Source organism: Pyrgilauda ruficollis, unplaced genomic scaffold, assembly GCF_017590135.1.
Source record: "Pyrgilauda ruficollis isolate IOZ18807 unplaced genomic scaffold, ASM1759013v1 scaffold21, whole genome shotgun sequence".
NCBI lineage: Eukaryota > Metazoa > Chordata > Aves > Passeriformes > Passeridae > Pyrgilauda > Pyrgilauda ruficollis.
In genome coordinates this window covers 266,895-272,982 of record NW_024520318.1, presented here as the reverse complement: position 1 = coordinate 272,982, position 6,088 = coordinate 266,895, and the positions used below count along the sequence as shown (strand labels likewise).

At 43.6% G+C, this 6,088-nt stretch overlaps 1 long non-coding RNA gene across 1 annotated transcript in view; it reads right to left on the bottom strand.

The window, feature by feature from the left end:
* Positions 1 to 1,081: 1,081 nt before the first annotated feature.
* LOC121353707 overlaps positions 1,082 to 6,088 on the bottom strand; it is a 58,437-nt gene continuing 53,430 nt past the window's right edge. Inside the window, exons 13-14 of the long non-coding RNA XR_005955181.1 lie at positions 5,467 to 5,547; positions 1,082 to 1,376 (exon numbers count right to left, since the gene is read on the bottom strand). This is a non-coding gene — a long non-coding RNA (uncharacterized LOC121353707). The remainder of the gene's footprint in view (positions 1,377 to 5,466; positions 5,548 to 6,088) is intronic.

Genomic DNA, 6,088 nt, shown 5'->3' with positions numbered 1-6,088 from the left:
GCCGCGGCTCCTCTCGCCCAAGATGGGGCTCAACTTGTGCGCTGCACCCTGGGAGCGACGTGGCCACGCCCCCGGCGGGTGACGTCACGGCCCGGCGCAAAGCAGCGCAGCGCGGCGCGGGGGTGGAGGGGGAGTGCGGCTCTGCGGGGGACAGTTGGGATATGGCGGCGCACGCCGAGATCCCCCCCTCCCCTCCGGGGGTTGGTCGCGCCCGGCCGCACGCAGCCCCGGCCGGCGGCGAGTGCGCGGCCCCGCCGGAGCGCTGGCGAACCCGAGAGAGCGCCCTCGTCGGGCGGGGCCGGGCAGTGCTCCCGCTGCGGTTGGACCAACGCCGGGTCCGGGAGCTCAGCCGGGACGCCGGGGCCGGGAGCTGAGCCGGGACACCGAGTCGGGACACCGAGCCGGGGCACCACGGCGTCATTCCGGCTGGAACGGACCGCTGAGACCGAACTGTGCACCATGCCCACCTTGTCACCCAACCCAGAGCACTGGGTGCCACGTCCAGGCCTCCCTGGGACCCCTCCAGGGATGGGCACTCCAACCCTCCCTGGGCAGTTCCTGAGCCCCCTTTCCATGGGCAAATTCCTGCTGTGCCCACCCTGAGCTCTGCCCTGGGATGCGCTCCAGCCCCTCCATGTCCTTCCTGGAGCGAGGGTCCGCGCTGGGCGCTGGCGGTGCCCCAGCAGGGCCAGCTCGGGGACAGTCCCACAGCTCGGGGACAGTCCCACAGAGCAGGGGCACAGTCCCCGCCTGCTGCTGCGGCAGCGCCGCTCCTGACCCCGGCCTGACAGCGCTGTCAGCGCTGCAGCGAGGAATGGGGACTGTGACATGTAGTGTGGTCTGGCAAAGAAGAAAGGGAAATTAATAAAAGGTAAAATAGCTCAAGGACAAGGAACAAGAATGAATAAGGTGAACTGATTCACTAACAAAGCAGAAAGGTTTCTGAAAAGTCAAGTATGAAAATGGCTAGTCCACAGCCAGGATCCACACAGTAAACCACACAATGGCCTTGTCAGCGTTACACTGATAATATTTTTGTGACGTTGAATCAGTGCTGAACAATATTCCAGTATGTTGGGCACAAATACACTGATATTTTTATTAAGTGCCAAGCATGTACATATTCCTTTTTTTCCTTCAAGAAAAACATTGGCCACAGGTAGTTAAAAGGAATTCCCACACGCCTTCTGTCGGTGTGTGCGAGCGCCAGCGCTGTGGCACCCTCCTGGTGTCCGTGTGCCTGGATTTCAGACCTGGACAGGACAGATGGGGCAGGCAGGTCACCTTCACCATTACACACTTCGCTGGGAGCATCCCCACAGGTTTCAGTGGCAGTGAGATCCTTAGTGGCTTTCCTTGTGGTTCTCCTGTTCTCACTGCGGGTGATTTTACATATTTTACATATTTTGCCATTTAAAGATCATGCACCAGTCATGTGAAAGAAGTATCTCTCACACAGCCTCCGGACTGAAATGCTCCCACAAGTAATAGAAGACTAAAAAAGAAGCTCTTCTGGAGTGTGACAGTTGTAGGTATCCAGTGAAAATGGCACTACAATGTTTTGTTTGTTTCTAGAATTTTAAATGGGCAAAAGGTGGTGCTTCCCACTGATAGTGGCTGAAATCTGTGTGTCACTAGCACGCGCTAAACCCCTGAATGCTTATGGAGTGCACACAGCCACACACGTGCTCACACCCAGCCATGAATGCATGGCTGGATAAAGATCTATATTAATATATATATTATAAATTATTGTACATTAATAGTCATGTGTATTAATAGGTGTATGTGTACATTTAAGCTTTTGAAAAGCCCTGATATAACTTTAAAATTACAATGTTTTTCAAAAGAAAGATGTAGGAATATTAAAAGGAGTCAGTTTATTAGTATCTAGAGTGCATGTGTTCAGATATCTCAGCCTTTAATAACATTAGGTGATTACTGTTGGAGACGAAAATCTAGCCTGGGGATGGCATTGATCTAACAAACTGGGCATCCTCTCAAGTGTCAGGAGTCCAGGCTGAGACTGTTTGAGGGGCAGTCAGTAGGAAACATTCAGGGGATTGGTTTTTTAGCTTTTTTAGCTTAGTCTCACCCCTCAGTTGGTATTGACCTGCAGTACAGCCTTGTACAAGTTATTTTTCATTCTTTGATCTTCATTTTTTTCTCTCCCATCTATCATCTGCCTTATCTGCAGATACAGAGAACTGTTGAGGGCTCTACTTACCATTCTTTTGTGTGTCGAGTACTGAGACCTAAATTTTGGTCAGGCCATGTGATATGTCTTAGCAATAGTAACATACTGGCACAGTAATGAACAAGTGACAAGCAGTTTATTTATCCCTAGGGTCTTTTCAAATTTGAAGAGAAATTTAGGAGTTACTAAAAACTGGGTATTCTAAGAGTGCACTCTCTGTTTCTGATAACTGTTATATCAAATCCTGCATTAACATTATAAATTTTAAAATAAACAGTAGTATCAGAAATTCCTTACTGTAAACTGTACATTTTCCTTTTTATGAAAGTCGTGGTTCTAGACAGTAAGACATTGACTCAAATTATTCTTGTTTTTAAGACTCCTCTAAATTACCACAAATTGTCTCAAACCCAACTGAGATGCAATTGTAATTTGAATTTCAAGTTCTTTTGAATTTCAAGCTGTAAGACACAAGACCTGGAAGAGAAACATCAGGTTACAGACTGCTGGAGGGAAAAAAGGCACAGAAAATGGCAAATTAGTTATTTGAATGTCTAAGTGGGATTTTTGCATTTATAAAGGCCACTAACTATCCAGAGAACCATGAATAGTGCTGCAGTATTTAGCTTCAGGCTCTTCTTAAAGTTTCATGTGACAAAGAGCACAGAATTTTCCTCTCCCCTGACTCTAAAATATTGCTCTTTTTGTCTTTGTAGTGTTCATAGTCTTCCACATGGGAAATAATAGGCGCTAAATCCAACAACTAATGAAAGAAATCATAGGAATGACAAGTGAGAAAAATGGACACTGTTTCACACATTGAAACACATTGAAAATGCAAGCAGAAATGAATAAATGTTATGAAACACCATCAGCTGTTGTTAGCCTGATCCTGACCCCTTTCAAGTCAATGCAAAAGCCATCAAATGTCAGTGGCAGGTGTGTCTTTCTTTACTGAGAGATGTTAAAATCCAGGATGTACATTTGTACAGATCAACAGACAGGCCTTTAGCACATTAGGCTGTTCTTCATGATGGGCACCTTTACTTTTTCTGTAGATCTTGTGCTGCTCACAGTTGTGGTGTTTGAACAGGAGCAGCTCCTCTAGTCAAACAGCACTGTTCTGTAAATATTCTGTAAATTATTCTGTAAATAACTGAGGGAAATGGCAGCATTCTGTGGAGACTGCTGATGCACTGGGGGGTCTGAGGTGGTCTCTTGGTGGATGGGTTACTGCCAAAACCTCCTGGGCTCTATAAGCCCCTGTATGGTTTTCATCTGTGGGATTTGGCTGTTCTTATTTACCACCGTTGTTCTCAGCCTTGCTGCCTGCTGTATTTTGAACCATTTGTGGTTTAGAGGCAGAGGGAAGAGAAGTGGGGACAAAATCTGAGCTGCAAATCTAGTTTGGGACTGTTCTTGATGCTAAAAAAGAACTGTGGATTTGGAAGTCATCATAAGGCAACTACCATGTTTTGGCACTAATGATGAATTACTGCTGCAAGAACAAGAACAAGGCTTTTAGGGAAGGCACAGAGCAGACCTGGGTTTGGGCCATAGTTTTAAAGCCAGGAAATCAATCCTGGCTTTAGGATAAATAAGTCAGGTTGGTCTGTCTTTTCTTTCTCAGTTTGAATGTGAAACAGTTTGTAAACTGTTGCTATTTAGCTAATACAGTGGAATGCAGTGAAATTTAAAGACATGCAATGTTTCTTCAATTTGATGTATAAATAGATTACAGCATTTTCAGCATTCCAGTCTTATGATCAAGTGGAATCCAGATCAGGTTTCATTTAACCTAGTAAAGAGAGAAATGTGAACAGTTTCAGATAGCTCATGTGGCGTTCAGCAGCATATTCTCTCACATATTTCCAACTCAAGTAAAGTGTGATATCAATATTGGAGAAAATCCACATCTCTTTGATAGACTTGGTGTGTCTGAAATATTTCTGTTTGGCATGGTTTTATTTTAATGGACTTTTCAATAATTCATTGCTAGATTTTCTAGAATCTAGGTTGCTCATTTTCTTGAAAACTTCTGCTTTGAACAGTAAGTAATCACTTTGTGTATAAGCCATTCTTCAGACTTTCCACCAGCTTTATCAATTACATCTCAGTGTTCAAAGCATGAATAATGGCAGGGCATTTGTTTTTAATATGTTGTCTAAGCAAAAAAGGAAACATAGACAAACTTCAGAGAGCTTGTCAGATATTTTAAATAAGTACTATGGGGCACAATTTGATCTGTAGCTATAAATCCATTTACAGGACTGAGTTCCTAAAGGACTTTTGTAATACTTGGGGTAGAAGACTAAGAGGAAGTGTGGAGAGGAAAGACGGTCTGTTTTTAAGATGAGGGGCCAGTTACAGAGTAGAGATTAAAGCCATTGCAAATCCATAATAATAATGTTTAGGTGGCCCATTTAAATAGACTTCCCAGGGAGTCCTGATTGTTTGGAGTGATGGTATCTGTGCTGAGGAGCCATCTGCTTGGTTCAGGTGTGTGGGATGCTCAGGTTCCAAGGGGAATGTGTGCCTGCACCCCTCACCTTGCACTTCCAGAAGTGCAATGCCCTTTCTTCCCCTTTTACTGCGAAGCAGGAATTCAAAAGCAGAGATCAGAGCTGGATAAATAAAGGTGTGGGGAAACATGTACATATTTAAGTTCTGAGCAATTTTTGACAGCTCTATTGCTACCATATCATGTAGCACATGAGACAGCAGTCAGCCAAAACTGGTTCCCTGGCCTTTTTTGCCTAAACATGCTTCAGAAAACTTACAGTCTGGATGAGCTGTAACTTTCCTACAAAAGCACAAATGTGGGGTTTGTAGCAGGTAGTGGATTGATGGATTCCCTGTCTCCACATGGAATCTATGTATGCAAAGTATATACAAAAAAAAATACTACTTCTGTGGCTAATTCTTGCTTTTCTCATCCAACTGTACAGCTACTATCAACGTCTGTGACTGCATCTACTGAAATACTCCTGCTGCCAGACACTAAAATGATGTGGTGAATATAAACCTAAATTCTCTTCATGCAAATCTCTGCTTTTCTGCTGTTAATTTTGTTTTAAAACTTATATAAGTAGTTCCTCTGAAATCCACTAAAATAGAATCATCAGAAATTGAGAGCTTGCTAAGCAAAACTAAAAGTGTTTGGGGTAGACAAATAATAGTTGTTTATGAGGACCTGCATTTTGTATTGTTATTATTATTTTATAATTGAGCACTTCCATTATAAACATGATTAAAAGGCACAACTTGACCTTCATTAATGCTGAAGAAGTGATCTCAGTGTGTATCGGGTTTGCAAATTCAAACCATTTTCAGAGGTCTGGTTTTGGAGCCTGAGAAAAAAGAGAAAAGAGAACGTGGGGAAGTGAATGTTCTGACATTTGTCAGAGTAAACTGATGGAAGTGAGACAAACTACTTGGTTAAATGAAAAATACCACAATAATTAAATTACACTACTAAGATTCCCAAAGTAATTACCTGCTTCATGGCAAGTCCTAACAGATTCTCCATGAGAATTTTGATGAGTGGAATTGTCCTGTAGGTGTTAAAAGGTGTGGGAACTCTTTAGTAATGCATTGCAAAGAGGTGATACACTCAGCATCGTCATTCAGAGGATTTTTTTTTCCTCAGTTGCACTATAAATAATTCCATATGGATAAAAATTAGCTCACAAATTCTGCAAGTTAAGACTAGGAATTTTCTCTTCAGGGGCTTGTATTCTGCTGAGACATCTGAAAGTCATTAAAAGCTCTCGACATGGAATTGTCTCCAAGAAGAGGAGCAGTGGTCTCTGTGGGGACTAGTCAGGACATAGAAACTCCCCCCAAAAGAAGGAGACGGGGTTGTTGGGTGTTTTTCCAACCACAGTCCCA